The following is an 18,279-nucleotide window of genomic DNA, read 5'->3' as shown; positions in this document are numbered from 1 at the left end:
ACAACACCTAAAATGGGACATTATGCAGATATTACACCTATCGAGTTAGATTAGCGATTGAATGGTAAGAATGTTCATGGTGGGAGGTGGGAAAGAAGTTACAGATAGGTAGATAGCCAATCCCCCTTTTTTGGTAAAACTCTACAAGGACAGGAATTTACTGTACATTTGTACACGAGACATTGAAATGCAGAAGGGTGTGTGAGCTGCCCACGAGGCTGCTGGCACTGGCTCCGTGATGACGTTAGAAGGGTAGGGGGAGAGGGAGGCAAGGAATGAAAACACCGACACAATTTTTTTAAAAAAGCACATGCAATGCTAAGTGAAAGATCAATTATAATAAGTCTGTTTATTTTGTTACCGCACACATATAAAATGAACACACACATTCATTAGAGTAAACCAGATAAAGGAAATACATTGACTTGATTAAGGAATAAGATTGTGGACTTCTGGAGAGTCAGTTTTTTATTTAAATATTAAAATTGCACTAAAGTATGTTTTTAAGGGTGGCCATTGTTTAGGTTGGGTGAGCTCTTTTAAAGTCCCTTTCTAACTTGCCTTTCTCACCTCCCTTTCTCCACCCTGCTACTTTAAGCACTTGGGATAATTCACATTGTGCTATCTTGAGCTATCTGTTGCTTCCAAACCCATCTGAAAGCCATTTGCCTCATCCACCTGCGAGTTGATATTCAGACATTCTTTGGACTCCTAAGCTGATGCCTTCTGCTGGTTACTGCTTCATCTCTCATTGCCGGGGGCTAGCCCCAAATCTTAGACCCTAGAACTTGGCGCAAGCCCGGTGCATCCGAATCCACCCACCAGGATGCCCACTGCTGCCCCCTCCAGCCGTGAGCACAGAGGGAAGGGCACTCCATTGTGTGCATCTCGGTACCCCCTTGGCTCCTATCTCCCTGCCTGGAACCAGAGGCACATGGTAAAAGAGGATAAAAAAAAAAAAGGAGGACAAGGAGGAGAAAGAGGAAGAGAGAAATCAAATTAAGTCTATCCCCCAAGTGACCTCAGTCTTGTTCCTGTTACTCTTGCTTCAGTCCCTGTGTCATTTGGAATGGAAATAAATTTTATTTCTAGCCAAAATGTCTGCGGAAGTAATTTTTGAAACTGGTTTATAGTGACTAAGCTCTCTCCTCCCCTTGGTGATTTAAAGCAGAAAATTAATCATTTAAAACCTTTAAGGGTGGACCCACAACTGGCAGAGGATACAAAAGCAAAGCCCTGGTGACTGGAACGCTTCCATTTGTATTGGGACAACAAGGAGGAAGTGACAGAAATGACAGCTAACAATGGAATAAAAAACTCTTGAAAAGGGCAAACTGGAGCGCCTAAGCCTGGAAGTACAATGGGAAAGAAAAACCATAACTATTTTCCCTGTGTGCTTGGCTGGCAGAGACCAGGACCTCCCTCGGCCTTGGGGAACAAGGCTACGTCATTGCACCCACCTGTGAGCACAGTCGTCCTCGAGAACTCGGAAAAGGCAATGGGCGATTCATCCAGAGACTGTGCAGTGCCTGTGGCCTGTGCTCATCCAGGGTTTGGCCTTGGATAGATGAGTCGGTATCGAATTATTGATAAACAATATTGCAATAATCACCATTCAATACTTTTTAAAAAGGTCTAATCCTATTTTATTTTAAGTCAAAAATAATAGAGGAATGTTAGCAAGATGGTAGAATAAGAAGCAAAGGCTAAACAGCTGAAGTACGTTGTGCTTTATGGGCAATTTGAATGTAAATTGATTAAACTCTCTAACCGAATTGCAAAGATTGGCAGAATGGATAAAAAAACATGATCCAACTACATGCTATTTTCAAGAGAATCACTGTAGATTGAGGGACACAGATCAGTTGACAGTGAAAGGATGGAAAAAAATATCCCACATGAATAGTAACCAAAAGAGGGCTGGGGTCACTAAATTATTATCAAACAAAATAGGACTTAAAAGCTGTTATAAGAGACAATGAAGGATACTATATACCGATAAATGGGCCAATTCATTGAGAATATATAACAATTACATGCATCTAACAAAAGAGTCCCAGAATACATGAAACAGAAATTGTCAGAACTGAAGGAAAAATACATCTATGCAATACGAATTGGAGACTTTGATACAACATTTTCAATAATGGACAGAACACCTATACAGAAGACCAATAAGGAAACAGAGAACTTGAAAAATACTATATACCAAGACCTAACAGATATATATAGAACACCCTATACAAAGCAGAAGAATGCACCTTCTTCTCACCTGCACTTTATCATTCTTTGACATACATCATAGTCTCAATAAATCTTAAAAGTTTGCAATCATACAAATCATCTCCTCTAACCACAACAGATGAAGCTAGAAATCAATAACAGAAGGAAAACTCAAAAATTCACAAATATGTGGAAATTAAATATCACACTCCAACAATCAATGGGCCAAAAAAGGAATCACAAAGGAAATTAGAAAATTCTTAGAGAGGAGTGGAAATGAAAACATAACACACCAAAACTTATGGGGTGCAGAAAAGGCAGTGCTCAAGGGAAACACATAGCTGTACATGTCCGTATTTTTTTAAAGTAGAAAGATCTCAAATCAATAACCCAACTTTCTGTATTAGGAACTAGAAAAAGAAGAGCAAACTAAAGTAAGTAGAAAGAAGGAAGTAATAAAAATTAGAGCAGAGATAATCCATTCCTGTGGGTGTCAACCCATTGTAAGTAGAACTTTTGCTGCCGTTACTTCAGTTAAGATGTGGCCCCACCTCACTCAGGATGGGTCTTAATCCTATTACTGGAGGTCCTTCATAAGCAGAATGGAACTCAGTCACACCCAGAGGGAAAGCCACAGGAAGCAGGACGCTGAAATTCAGTGGAATCCAGAGGAGAAGGGAGAGGCCAGCAGAGGCTGCCATGTGCATTGCCATGTGACAGAGGAGCCCAGGAGACACCTCCAGAATGCCAGCCTTGGGAAAGAAAGCATTGCCTTGATGGCACCTGGATTTGGACTTTCCCTTGGCCTCAAAACCATGAGCCATTAAATTCCTATTGTTTAAGCCAAGCCATTGTGTGGCATTTGCTTAAGCAGCCTAGGAAACGGAAGCAGTCAGAGCCCCTATTTCCTTGATACGTGAGCCTTTCCATACAGCAATCCACTGCATGGCACCTGGTTTCCTGCAGAGTGGGTGGGTGAAAGTCACGAGAGGGCAAGCAAGCAGAACCCAGAACCTTCTTTAACCTAATTTCAGAAGAGACATCCCATCACTTTTGCCTTGTTCAATTTGTTAGGAGCCAGTCATTAGATCCAACACTCAGGCAAGGAAAGGGGAGTAGGCAGGTGTGTGACCGCCAGGGGGAATTTGGAGCCATCTGAAAAGCATACATACCAGCAAAATGATGAAGGATGCTAGCCTCACCTCATTGGAAAGTGAGGCCCCACGTTTATGGTAAGTTAGGGTGAGTACAGCATGTCTTGGGATACAACTTCCTCCTCTTCTGACAAAGAGTCTCCATGAATACTTTTAGTGGGTGGAGGGGAAGTAGTGGCCAGGGGTAGATCAAAGTTCCCATCAGCACAGTCCTAACGGCACGTCCTGATTAGGGAAGCCTCTTCTGCTGTGAGCACCCAGGGATCTTCGTCTCCATCAGGAGCTGGTTTCACATGTGACCTGGGTGGGGATGGGGTGCTTCGTGTTGAAATGGTATGAGGGAGATGGGAGATGGGGGGAGGGTGTCAAGGACCAGCTGCCCTTGGGGAGCCCCTTCCTTGAGTTACATAGACCTGTTAGCACAGTCTGGGGGCTCCTGGCCTATCTGCACTGGGTACTTTATTAAGAGGGGACACTATCAATGCTCCCAGTACACCAGGCACCATGGGGAGTGCTTTTCATAAGTCACCTCACTTAATCCTCACAACTCTCTAGAGATGGGTGCCTTTCACCTTCATTTTTAAGACTGGAGAAATCGAGGCTGCAGTACTGAGCAATCCTCCTAAGGACACGTGGCTAGGGGGTGGCAGAACCCAGATTTAAATGCTGGTCTGGATCCCAGGGTGTTTACTTCTGCTTCAGAAATGTTAAGGAGTATCCATGGGAGGTAATTACAGCAGCAATTTCTGAGATAGGCATCATTTAAATATTAGCCAGTGAGCAGTACAACTCAGGTGCAGTTTCCCGGCTTCCCCAACGGACATGTCCTCTGCGCCAGCATGTAGCTGGGTTCACAAAGGTGGTGGCACTCAGCAGAAGGGCCCCATGTGTGAGGAGGGGGTGTGAGATGTGCCAGCCCTGGAGCAGACCTCTTGGAGTCTGAGAAAATCCCACCAGAGAAAAGTCCTTCTAGGGAAGCTGGTCAACTACCCCCAAGCTTCATTCATCTTTGGTCCCATTGGCGCTTTGAGAGTTGCTGGGATAGACTATCATGTGCTCTCTTACCTACGTCCCCAAACCGTTAAAACACACATTGGATGATTCTAAAATACAGAGTGGGAACAAACAACCTGGACACAGTTGTAAAAGAAAAGCTTCCTTGAATCTTGCAACTTTCCCAAACGCACACATTTGTTTTAGCATGTTTATGTATATTTATGATTTTTTTCATTGTCAATTGTATCATCTGTAATTAAAGATAATTTAGCTAATCACAAAAAAAGAGAAATAATTGAAGGAACAGCAGTGGTTTCCATTTATGCGATTGAAAATGTTCTTTGGTAAGTATCAATTCCCAGTCGTAAAGCATGGCAAAGCGGGGGGTAGGTTTTTCCTTAGTGTGATGTTGAATGGGCATTTCTTAAAGTAAATTGTCAAAATCAACTTTATTTTCCTCTTCCCTGGGGTCTATGTAATTTGTTCCATAGGGATAGTCTTCTCTTCTCTCCCTTTTGGATGAAAACCTGGCAGGCCCTTGGACCTCTGTTCACTCACACTTAATGGAAAATCCTATAGTGAGTGTATGTCATACACAGTCTCAATCTATAAATTAGAGTGCCCAGTCCCAGACAATAACGACTCTCCAACTTTATCACACCCCTCCCCATGGCCCCAACCCTCTGGCCTCTAGATCTGGGCCCATGATGGTCTGGCTGATTGCAGAAGGAATAACATCTTCCTTTCCTACTATTTCCCGCCTTCCTTCATCCTACCTTGGCAGTTCTCAACCCTCTAGGCTGAGCCAGAGGAAAGGAGAGTATCAGAAAAAGGCCAAGTCTTATGTGGTGGGTGCATTGTCTACCTGCTGTCTGGGAGCCTCTTGGGGCAGGGTATATTGGGATTTCCCTTGAGGATGCATTTGCTGATCTGTCAAGTGCTCTCCTCCCGGGTGGGATGAAGGCTCTTCCTCAGCTGCTAGCTGCTCTCCTAAGCCCTGGTTCTCCAGCAGCTCCCTCCACATACTGACCTTCCTCTGAAGCCCCAGTGTCCCTTGCAAATGGCCCTTCTAGGCACATCCAGGCAGCCTCTCTCTCCTCCAAGTGTCATAGAAATGCCACCAGAAGCACTCCTCCATCCTCTGACCTGCCCTGGGAGGGGAGTGTGGTTAGCTCCTCTGGTGGACAGCCTCTGGGATGGCCCACAGCATGATATTCAAACCTCTGGGTAATCCGCACCCCTTAAGTCAGCGCTGAACTGAAAGACTCACTTCCAGCAAATAGAAGGATGTGTCATCCAAGATTGGGTTGTAAAAAGACTGTGACTCCTCTTCTACTCATGCTCTCTTATGCTCAGTGCTCACTCTGGGGAAAGGGAGCTGCTGTGCTGTGAAAGATCCAAGCTGACAGCTAGAGAGGGACATCACAGCAGTGATGTGAATGAAGTTGGAAGAGGATCCTTCCCCAGTCGAGCCTTCAGATGACTGCAGATCCGACCCTCTTGTCTGCAGCCTTACATGAGATCATACTCTTGTGTACCCAACTAAACCTTGTCTGGATTACTTGTCCACAGAAACTGCAAGATAATATACATTTATTGCTTCAAGCCACTAAGTTCTGGGTAATTTGTTGACCAACAATAAATGACTAATATAGGCAGAACCATATCACCTCCACCCCTGCCAAAGGAACTTGCCTGCTACTTTCGTGGGAGGTGGGCAACACTGGGACACTGCATCCCCAATTCCAGGGGCGATACATTACGTTTTCAGAGAGGTTATGCCACATATTCCCTCAGTAGTTCAAAGTTATGGGTGAAGGCAGGTTCTCCATCCCTGGGCCAGGCTGGTGGGGAATAACGGCAGCTCAGAGCTAAACCTTCCCCTTCTCTCTCACTAAGGAAGCCTCATGTATCAGTGTTTTGTTGCGGAGAAGGTGCACAGGAGTTGGAAAATATATTCTCCACCATCCACTCTGAAAATCTTTATTTTGATCTGGCCTTTACTCTGATTTCCATTTTCTTAGGAACTTCAGTTTAACATCTCACTATACCATCTCATCATCCCAGGAGGCCAGGGTCAGGATCCAGACAATTCTCACATTTTCTATTAGATATACCATACCAGAGAGAGAAGGCAAGTGTGAAGCCTACAGTAGCTACTTACCAGGCTGAAAAGGGCAATTCACTGATGTGGCTGGAACCTCTCTCCTGGAGGTCAGTGAACAGAGTCTAACCCTTCAAAGTGATCAATGGATGACTCCAACTTGAGTGTGGCCTTTGTTTCCCCGTTAGATAACACAGACCAGGGCCTCATCATTCTAGGCACAGAAAACCAGCTGGGATGGCAGCTGGAGACTCAAGTGTGGTAGGGATGGCTGCTCAAGTGCTGAGGGGCACTGATATTCTTTTGGGGAGTTTGGCTTCACAGCTTGAAGACACCTGGAAGAGAAGGCCATTCCAAAAGGAATAGAACAGATTAGCTCTTTTATTGTGCCTAGGGTCTAGCTATTGTGCAAGTAAAAAAATTATATCTAGAAACTTAAAAGCAAAATATCACACTAGATGTGAATGAGTTAATATTTTACCTAAACTTTTAAAGAAAATTGTAGATTCATACGCAGTTGTAAACACCCAAGATCCCATGTACCTGTTTTCTTGTTTCTCCCATTGGTAACATCTTGCAAAATTAGAGTACAATGTGACAACTAGGAAACTGACATTGCTATAGTCAAAATATGGACATTTTCATCACCACAAAGATCCCTCATGCATACCTCTTGTAGACACAAACACTTCCTCCCATCCCCACCCCCTCCTTAAGCACTGGCAACCACTAATCTGCTCTCCATTTCTATAACATCAAGATATAAAAGGAATCATGCAGTATTTAACCTTTTAGGATTGGCTTTTTTACTTCTCATATCTCCCTGGGGATTCATGCATGTTGTTGCATGTATCAATAGTTCAGTCGTTTTTATTGCTGAATAATATTTCTTGGTATGGATGTACCACAGTTTAACCACTTACCTGTTCATGCATATCTGGGTTGTTTTCAGTTTGGGGCTATTACAAATAAGGCCACTGTAAATATCTGTGTATAAGTTTTTACTGTAAATATAAGTCTTCATTTTCCAAAATACCCAGGAGTAAAATTATGGCTTGTTTGGTAGATTCATGTTACTTTTTTAAAAAAACTGCCAAAATGTTTCCAAGAGTGGCTTTATTAATATACATTCTCACCAGCAGTATATGAGTGATTTCTGCATCCTCACCTGCATTTGATGTTGATGATATTTTTTTATTTTAGCCATTTTGATAGGTGTGTAGTGAAACCTCACTGTGGTTTTAATTTTCCCTTCCCTAATGGCTAATAATGTTGAACAGCTTTTCATTTGCTTATATATCCTCTTTGGTGAAATTCATGTCTTTTCACCATTTTCTAATTGCATTTTTTTTTTTTACTGTTGCATTTTGAGTTTTTAAATATATTCCAGAAACTAGCCCTTTGATAAATATTGGGCTTAACAATGATTTCTCCAACCTCTTACTGGCATTTTTAGCCTCTTAGCAGTCTTTAGCAGAGCAAATGTTCTAATTTTGATGAAATTCAATTTGTCAATTTTTCCTTTCATGTATCATGCTTTTAATGTAGAGTTGAAGAGATCTTTCCCCATATTAGCCCAGGATGCTGAAAATTTTCTCCTATCTTTTATTCCTGAAGGTTTTGTAGTTTTACATTTATGAACTTCTTTGAGTAAACTTTTGTATAAGGTATGAGAATTAGGTCAAGATTTTTTTGTGCCTGTGTATGTCCAATCACTCCAGCACCGTTGTTGAAAAGGCTATCTTTCCACCATTGAATTGCTTGGGCACCTTTGTAAAAAAATCAGCTGGATATATTTGTGTGAATCTATTTCTAGGTTGTCTATTCTGTTCCACTAATCTATTTGTCTATCCTTATGCCAATTTCACACAGTCTTGATTACAGTAATTTTATAACAAATATTTAAAATAGAGTGGACTAATTTCTCCTGTTATTCTTCTTTTTTAGAATTATTTTGACTATTCTACTTCTTTTGTCTTTGCATATAAGTTTTAGAATAATATTGTCTATATCTACAAAAATCTTGCTGTGAATTTCAAAGCTATGCGTATAGCCCAATTTGGGGGAAAGTTGATCTCTTCACTACATTCAATCTTAAATTTCATGAATATAGATATTTTCCCCTTTTACTTAGATCTTTTTGGATGTCTTTATTAGCATTTTGTGAGTCCTGTACATGTTTTGTTAGATTTATACCTATGTATTTATTTTTCTAGCTATTCTAAGTGGTACTGTATTTTTCATTTCAGGGTCCATGTGTTCACTGTTAGCATATAGAAATACATTTGATTTTTGAATGTTTATCTTGTATCCTGTGACTTTATTGAACTCGCTTATTAGCTCTAAGAGTTTTGAGTAAATTTCTTGGGATTTTCAAAGTACAAGATCATGTCATCTGCAAATATAGACAGTTTCATGTCTTCCTTTCAGTTCTGTATGTGTTTTATTTCCTTTTCTTGACTTATTGCAATGGATAGAACTTCCATCCCTGTGTTGATTAAAGATGTCTGTGATGAGAGCAGATATCCTTGACTTCCTGATTTTAGGGGGAAAACAGTCAATCTTTTGACATTAACTATAATGTGCGTTGCTCTTTTGTAGATGTTATTTAACAAACTGAGGGTGGTCTCTTTTAATACTGCTTTTCTGAGAGGTTATTTTCTTATCATAAATAAATGTTGAATTTTTAAAAATTCTTTTTCTGTGTGGAACTGATGTGATCGGATTATTTTTTTCCTCTTTAGTCTGTTATTGACTAATTTTCAATTATTGTGCCAGGCTTGAATCCTGGAATAAAATTCACTTGGTCAAAATGTGCAATCTTTTTATATACAGATAAGTTCTATTTACTATTATTTTTTTAATGATTTTTGCATCTATATTCATGAGGGATATTAGTCTTAGTTCCCCCCTTCCCTCCCTCCCTTCTTCCTTCTTTTATTCCTTCTCTCTGTTTTTCCTAACTTTGTTTTCTTTCTTTCCTGCCTTCGTAGGATTATATTTTGATTCAACAATGGCATTTTTTAGTATATCTCTTTGTAGAACTTTAAAAATAGTTCCTCTATATATTGAATTATATAAACATAACATTACAGTCTACTGATGTCATAATTTTTCCAGTTCAAGTGAAGTTTGGAAACCATATACCACTGCTCATTTATAATATGCCTGCCTTAAATATTTCCTCTTTATACATTTAGAACCATATTAAACAGGGTTAGAATTTTTGTTTAACTTGTTATCCATAATTTAGAAAACTCAAGGGCAAAGGAGTTTATTCTGTTTATGAATATTTTTAATTTTGTCTTCTTCCTGTCTCAAGTCCCAAGATTTCTTCTTTAAATTTTTTTTCTTTTCTGTTTAGAGGACTTTCTTTAACCATTTTTGGATAGGTCTGCTGATGACATATTCTCTTAGTTTCCTTCATCTGAGAATATCTTGATTTCTCCTTCATTCATATAGAGATGAAGGATTCATTCATTTTTAGGATTCATTTATATTTAGGATTCATATACAGGGTATAGGATTCTGGGTTAACAATTCTTTACTTTCTGCACTTGCATCATACCACTTCATTCCAATCTCCATGATTTCCAATGAGAAATCTATTCTCATTAGAACTCTTTTTCACCTACAGGTAAGGTGTCATTTCTCTTTTTGCTTTCAAGATATTTTCTTTTGCTTTACCTTTCATGTGTTAGACTATGAGGTATATCTTGGTGTGCATGTCCTTGGATTATTATGGTTTGTTTAGCTTCTTGAATCTATACATTTATGTCTTTCATAAAATTTGGGAGGTTTTCCACCATTATTCTTTTGAGTACACTTTTTCAACCACACACTCTTTCCCCTCTCCTTCCAGGATTCCAATGGTACAAATGTTAGATCTTTTGATACAGTCTCACAGGTCCCTGAGACACTCCTCAATTTCTTTTTTATTGTCTCCTTTCTCTCTGTTGTTCATATTAGGTAATTTCTATTCTTCGATTTTCCAGTTCACTGTTTCTTTCCTCTGTACCCTCCATTCTGCTGTTGAGTTCTTCCATTCCATTTTTAATTTTGGTTATTACAGTTTTCAGTTCTAAAATTTCCATTTGTTAGTCTTTACATCTTCTATTTCTTTCTTGAGTCTTGCAAATTTTTCATTTGTTTCATCTTTGTCATTGCTCATGGAAGCATTTTTATGGTGGCTGCTTTAAAATAAGTGTCAGGGAATTCTAACATCTGTGTCATCTTGGTGTTGGGGTCTATTAATTGTCCATTTTCATTTAGTTTGGGATCTTCCTGGTCCTTGGTAATTAGTGATTTTCTGTTAAAGTCTGGACATTTTTGGTATTATGTTATAGGACACTACATCTTATTTAAATTTTCTGGTTTAATTGGCTTTATCTGACACCATTCCAGCAGAGGGTTGGGGAACAGGGAGCGTTGGGGTGCCTCTTCATTTTTATAGTTTGGAGAGTGGAATCTAGACTCCCCACTTGGGTTTTGCTGACATAGGTGGGACTGAGCCATAGTCTTATCCATGGTGTTTGCCTGGAGTAGGACAGTTATTTTCTAAAATTTTCTGTCTCACTAGAAAATTTACAAAACTTACAAACCAAGTTGCTGCTTTCCTTGTCTTTTGGGTAGAAGGAACAGGCTTTTGATGAGGTATATTTGCTTGTGTCTGTTGGTATTTCCAAGTCTTTGGCTTCTTCAGCTCCAAGTCTGGATTATATGCAGCAAAAAGAAAATCCAGGAACTAGCACCTTACTGTTTCTTGGGTCCTGAGGTTCATAATTGGTCTCCCTTTTTCTCTTCCCCTGAGTCTTTTGTTGTCCAAGGTTTTTAGCTGTATTTAGTGGGAGGAATAGGGAAATACATATCTACTCCATCTTTCTTGAAACAGAAAGTATCAAGCTCATTTTTCAATGAAGCAAAAAAACACACAATGCTGGAGCTCCAATTTCTCGAAAGTAGCACAAAGTAGAAGAAACTGGGGGGCAGGATGGTAGTGACAAAAATTCTCTAACACAGCAAACTCCGATACAGTGAAACATTTTCAATTGGGCATCTGATTCTGTGGCTAGAAACAGCTATAAGAGAAAGGAGATGAAATGAGTCAGCCTAGTACAAGGCAATCTATTTATAAGGGTAAAACATGATTTGTAGAATCAACAGCATAAATTAAATTGTGTTAGAGAAGGGATTATAATCGTTAACAGAGCTTGACCAGTTTAAGAATGTCCCCAAGTAACAGTATCTGTTTTGCAATTTCTATTTCTCCTTCTACTCACTAAGGGGGAGTGTTATTATTTACTTTATCTGGAACATATGTTCTGGGAATTTTATATTAATTTACTTTTATTTAATCAATAATAAATTGTTTACATAACAAAGGACAAGGCAAAGAATTAATCAAATAAAGGACTGATATTCTGAGCTAAAATAAAATTATATACATGTGCTTTTATGAAACGAATTTGGAGTCAAGAGAAAGTTGGCCCTCGGCATGAATGTGAGGGAAGTTTAGCTACCTGGGCTGCCAAATGCATCCCATATCACTTTCCTGCTCACCTTGGGCACCGGTAGTCTTAGCCTTGTCTGTCCCCAGCACTCCCGGTGTCTCTGAACCTTTATTCATCAAAGGCTCTTCACTCTTTGCAAGTCTTGATCTTTGTGAGATGAGAGATACATTATGCATTTGTTTTCAAAGATTTCATATCTCCTTACTACCACCATGGCCAGGATCTTTTGAACAATGCAAACGTGGCCATCCCTGACAGGATCGTGCGCATCCACCTCAGCATGGTGTGTTTCCCTTCCTGCACCTCTCTCGCCTCCTCCACTGCTATCTCCTGCCGTGCATGTGTGCTGCTGCAGCCCCAAAGCAGGGCACTGTATCACACCCCACCTACTGCTCCCTGACTGTGTAACTGGCTTAATGGTACATGGGGTCACATGTCAACATTTTGACTTTTCTCATCACAATCAACTACATCAGTTCCTTGCTGTCAGGCTGAAGTTCATGGCTGGGTCCTGGTAACAGGAAATGATGCTTAATTATTTCCAAGGTGGTCTTCTGATAAGTTCAGAGGATTGTTTCCACCCTGAAACTGAGCTACTGGACAGCAGTATATATGTCTTTGTGTTTTTCTCCCTGGCTGTTTTATAGTAAAGTGCTGGCACAGAAAATGTCTCAATAAACATCGTCCTTTGCCTTCCTCCATACCTGGATAAATAAACAATGTTTTCTAAGGAATGAAGTCCACTTTGAAAGTAAACTATAATAGCCAGAGGGCACTGAGGGGTCTGTACTGTTGCCCCAAAATTCATGTCCACCTGAAACCTCATAATGTGACCTCGTTTGAAAATGAGATCTTTTCAGATGTAATCAAGTTAAGATGAGGTCATAGTGGAGCAGGGCATGTTCTAAATACTAGGACTAGTGTCCTTATAAGGGGGAAATGTGGGCACACACACCGGGCAAATACCATGTGACAACAGAGGAAGGGATAGGATGACGTGTCTGCAAGCTAAGGAATGCCAAGAATTTCTGGAGTCACCCTAAGCTGGAAGACACAAGGAAGGATTCTTCCCTAGAGGCTTTGGAGGGAATGTGGCCCTAGCAGCACCTTGAGTTCAGATCTTTAGATTCCAGAACTGTGTTTTCAGTCACCTCATTTATGGTATTCTGTTACAGAAGCCACAAGACACTAACATAGGTTCTGAGTGTGTAATCGAGTAGGAAAGAGGGAAGTTTACTGGTAACCTACCCCCCCCAAAAAAAAAAACCCAACGTTACAGTATTGGTCATGGGGAAAGCAAAGAAAGCAAGGGGAAAAGGAAAGATCACGAGCTGATCTTATTAACCACGACGCAGAATTCAGCTTTTTTATGCTCCCCTTTCCCTCGCTTTTTAAAAAGTCTTACAGTTTTTTTTTTAAATCGAGGGGTTAAGTGTATACACATCCAACACTTCTTTTCTCCATCACCCCTGTTGTCAAGCACTCATATTTCATGACTCCCCTTCTTCCTTACAATACCCAATCTCCTGGCCTACCTGATTTCTCCCAGAAATTGATAATTCCTCTCCTTTTCAGGAGCAGACCAAGTCCGAAGTGTCCAGCCCATATTATTCAAAAAATGGAAAGTAACAAGTATCGGAGAGGGCACAAAGAAATTGGAATTCCAGTGTGTTGTTGGTGGGAAGGCAAAATGGTGCAACCACTGTGGAAAGCAATAAGATGGTTCCTCAGAAAATGAAATATAAAACTGCCATATGGCCTTACAATTCCACTCCTAGGTGGAAATGGTCTCAAACACATACTTGTACACCAGTGTTTATGGTAGCATTATTCACAATAGCCAAAAGGTGGAAGCAACCCAAGTGTCTATCAACCAATGAGTGGCTAAGCAAAATGTGATCCTGGCACACGATGGAATATTGCATGGCCATAAGAAAGCAAAGAATTCTGAGACATGCTGCAACACAGAAGAACCTTGGAAACACTATGCTTAGTGAAAGAATGTATGATATCACTAATAAGAGGTGACTAGAAATAGTAAATTTGTGGAGATATAAAGTAGATTAGAGGTAAACAGGGATGGCAAAGGGGGAAAGAGGGAGTGTTTGTTTGGAAAACTAAAATAAGTATTTAAAATGTAAAAGTAAAATAAAAAAAGAAGTGTCCAGCTCAATTCTAAGCTCTCCTACCCTCATTCAAGGTTCAGGACTAAAGTCAAGCCCTCTAGTCCATTACCGCAGTTGTCATCTGATGGGGGCAAACCCAGCTTGACACTCTTCTGAGGAATCTGCATGGGTCATGGCACTGAAGCCTCAAAATGGCCCCATGAGTTGGGAACTGTTGTTGACCTTGTCTAATGGTGAGGAAACTGAGTCACCAAGAAGACCAGTGATTTTTGAACGTCACCCGAGTAGTGAGTGGCATTGCTGGGATTTGAATCTGCCCTGCCACCGACTATTAAAGCAATGTGGGGTCTTTCTAAAAGTTCTGGTGTGGGCAGGGGCTCCCACCTTCCCAATTTAGAGACTATTTTCCCAGGGATCCCCTGAAACAGGCTGAGGAATTTTCTTGCATTTATTTCTTTCTTTATCCTGAAAATTGCAAAATCAACTGGGATCCTGCTTGTCTTGGACCATGTCTTTCAGGGATGGGACGGGGTGAGTCATCTATTACATCTAAGGCATAAAGCAGAGGATACAGGACCTATTAGGACACGGCGGAAGACCAGTGGGCTAGAGTGGGACAGAAGCTCCTTTTAGAGCAGGACGGAAGAGCCAGCGGGTGGCAGAGGGGACTCTGTCACAGAGACTAGCTCAGGGGGAGCAGCCCGGAGTCCAAATGCGGAGAAGACCCTTGACATGGGAAAAGAGGAGGAGAAATGCAATCCTGGAAGACAGCATGCATGATGGAGGCATCGGGAAGGGGGGGGACTGTGCAAACACAGCAGGGCCGCCAGCAGCTTTGGCTCAGAAGGATAGTGTAAAACCCTCTGGGCAGTATTCCATTTGGTTTATAGGCAGGGTTAGTAACTGAGACGCTGAGTCTTTGCCGATTTCTCAAAGTCATCCAGACCTCCCCATCTCCCCTTCTCTGTCTCTAGTTACGTAGGTCTTCTTGCTCTTTGACTACTTCATTTCTTTTCCCACCTCAGGGCCTTTGCACCTGCTGATCCTTCCTTCTGGCTCTCCCTCTTTGTCCCTCTTACTCTGAGCCTTTGTCGAAGTAAATCCTATTCAAGCTGAAATGTTGCAACTTCAGTACACTTTTTGTTGTGCTACCTCCCCCACCTCCACTATCAGTTTATTCTCATTTTCCCATCAAATAATTCTGCAATCTCCCATTTTGACATCCTTCCCAATGTGCACTCCATCAACTCTTCCCCAATAAGTGCAGAGAGTCCATCCATTCTGTTTATGACTGAGACATTGGTCATGAAAATAATGATGGACAGAGGAAGCAGGCAGTGTCCAGGACTAAGAGCTTGGATGAGCTTCAGCTTGAGTGAACTTCAGCTTGGGTGAGCTTGGAGGATGGGCAAATTGCACTTTGTGTAACTCAAGGAGAAAGGTGGTAGTTGGGAAGATAGCTTGTCCAGGTGGAAAAGCAATCAAGGTTAGCTGCCCCCAGGATCCTACCTCACCTTATCACTTATTAACGGTGTGACCTTGACATTGACTTAATTCTTGTCTGCTACCCAGGCTCCCACTCTCTCACCTGTGCTTAAGATGTGATAGCCGGGCCCTGAGCCTCAAGAGACTTGCAACTCCTACGCTCTGGTTTTTTGGACTTACCCCACTCAGCTCTAACAGGGAGGTGAAGAAGGTCAACCACCACACGGGAGCCAAGAGTACCTACACCTGAAAGCAGGAGGATTGCATCCAGCATCCATGTGGAATCTAAGCCCCCTCTTGGTATAGATGTGGAGTGGACACAACCATTCTAAGGTCCACAGGATGGAGGAATAGAGTATGGATTAGAGTGGACTTACTGATATTCTATTCATGAACTATTGTGATCAGTAATTGAAGAAAATGTGGCATTGGTGTGGAGAAAGTGGCCATGGTGGCTGCTGGGGGTAGGGAGTGGGAGGAAGAGATGTGATGTGGGGGCATTTTCGGGACTTGGAGTTGTCCTGGGTGGTGCTGCAGGGACAGTTACTGGACATTGTATGTCCTCCCATGGCCCACTGGTTGGACTGTGGGAGAGTGTGGGCTATGGTGTGGACCATTGACCATGAGGTGCAACGGTGCTCAGAGATGTAGTCACCAAGTGCAATGAATGTGTCATGATGATGGAGGAGGTTGTTATTACGGGGGGAGGAGTGTGGTGAGGGGGTTGAAGGGTATATGGGAAGCTCATATTTTTTTTTAATGTAACATTGAAAAAATAAATAAAGACAAAAAAAGAAAAAAAGAAAATTCTGAACTTCCAGAAAGCAAAAAAAAAAAAAAAAAAAGGTTCCTTGGGAGAGGACTACATGGGATGCTGTGTCTCCTAGTGATGTGTCTGGTACTCAAGCTCAAGCAGGCTTAGTTTCCTCTGCCTCTTTCCTTCTCACACTGCTAGCCTTAAAATATGTTAAGCATGGTTGATCCAAGTACTTTGATATTCAAGTGAAATTGGTTCCAATCCCATCCCAGTGCAGGGGGAAGCCAGTAGGCTGGGGGTGGGGGGGAAAGAGGGAGGGTACGCTCATCACCCTGCCCTACAGCCTGTCTCCTCTATGCTGTGTGGCCTCCCTAACGCTGTCTTACTTTGCCAGGGCTGCTGTAACAAAGGACCCCGGATTAGTTGGCTTCAACAACAGGAATTGATTGTCTCGCAGCTCTAGAGGCTAGAAAGCACGTGTCTTCTGGGTCATGCTACCTCTGCAGGGTTTGGTGGCAGCTTGCAAGGGATCCGTGAGAGAACCCCATCTCTGCCACATGGCCCTCTCTCCCCCTACATCTACATGAGTCCTCTTGGGGCACATGAAAGTGCATTATGCCCAGTTAAATTTGCATTTCAGATAATTGATTATTCTTTTTAGTATGGGTATATCCCGTGCACTATTTGAATCATGCGTCTCCTAAAAAAATCAATCATTGTTTATCTAATATGCAAAAATTGGGCCCCAGGGTTTTATCTCGCTGACCCGATTTCCCCACTCTGACGAGTGCTAATCACACAAGGTAAGGGAAAGCGATTGCCTCCGTGCCCTGATCCTGGCTGACAATGGAGTAGTTGAAGTCTCTGCTCCAAGGCATTCCAACCAGTCCTTGATGGACATTCCCAGAGACCACCTTTCCCTCCTGCTCCCGCCTCCTCTCCTGCAGTTCCCAAATTTCTGTTAACCCCTTAGGCAGAGTAGGGTAACTCCCCACTTAAGTCAAAGATCTCCTTCCTCCATACCAGGCCCATGGGATGTCAAAGTCCACACTTACTATTGCATTATTTTGCTTTACAGCAGGTCAGGTAACCTGGAGATAAACCACCCTGTTTTCTTGGGCAGGCAGAAGCAGGTGCATTCCTTTTGTTTTGTTTCCCCTTTTTATCCTGAGCCCCTGGATTAGTTAGAACAACGATCTACAAGCTTAAGCACACGTACACCCCTGAATCCCCCAGCTCTGAGCTTCATGGTTATTGGAAGCTCCAAAAACCAAAGTGACAGTCCAGCCTCCTGGCTGGTAGGGCAGGTCCTCAACGGTGGGAAAGCCATGGGGTTTTCCAGGGCAGGGGCATCCCGACGGCTCGGCCCCAGCTCCCTGGAGACCGAGTCTGACTGGCCACCGTCCCGGTGATGGTGAGATGGCTTCTCTAAGACTCTAAGACAATGGCTCCCAAATGTCATGGGTGAGAGACTCCCTGGAGAAATGCTAACTTACACAGCAGCCAGGCCCCTCCCTGGGGATTCTGACTCACCGCATGCAGGGAGGGCCCCAACACTCTATTTTAGCTTATGCGTATACACACACACACACATTAATCCTGCAGGGGATTTCATCAGAAAGTTTGGGGACCACTGCTCCGAGGCTGGGACACTGGACTGACAGAACCAGATGGCCGTGGAGGGGAGCCACCGGAAGAGGTGGCAGTCGTGATGGAACCACCTCCCTCCTTTGCACCCAAACAGCCCCCTCCCCAGACCTGGGCAGAGGGGCGGCAGGCTGGTGTGGAGGCTTGCAGGGCCCTCTGCCCAGGGGTGGGAGCCAGCCAGGTCCTGGGGGCATCCCACCTTCAGCAGCAGCTGCCGGCGATCCCAGCTCCAGGTCCTTCCATCCGACTCTCGGAAACAACAACAAACAGGAACAGT

General features: G+C 42.4%; 1 long non-coding RNA gene across 2 annotated transcripts in view; it reads left to right on the top strand.

Moving 5' to 3' along the window:
• The window catches only part of LOC131279399 (uncharacterized), a 39,615-nt gene extending 23,667 nt beyond the window's left edge, over nt 1–15,948 (top strand). For both annotated transcript variants that reach the window (XR_009186724.2, XR_009186723.2), the window contains one exon: nt 15,686–15,948. This is a non-coding gene — a long non-coding RNA (uncharacterized lncRNA). The remainder of the gene's footprint in view (nt 1–15,685) is intronic.
• The last annotated feature ends 2,331 nt before the right edge of the window (nt 15,949–18,279 follow it).

This window comes from Dasypus novemcinctus, chromosome 8 (genome assembly GCF_030445035.2).
Source record: "Dasypus novemcinctus isolate mDasNov1 chromosome 8, mDasNov1.1.hap2, whole genome shotgun sequence".
In the NCBI taxonomy this organism is placed as follows: Eukaryota; Metazoa; Chordata; class Mammalia; order Cingulata; family Dasypodidae; genus Dasypus; species Dasypus novemcinctus.
This window is presented reverse-complemented; position numbering and strand designations above follow the sequence as displayed.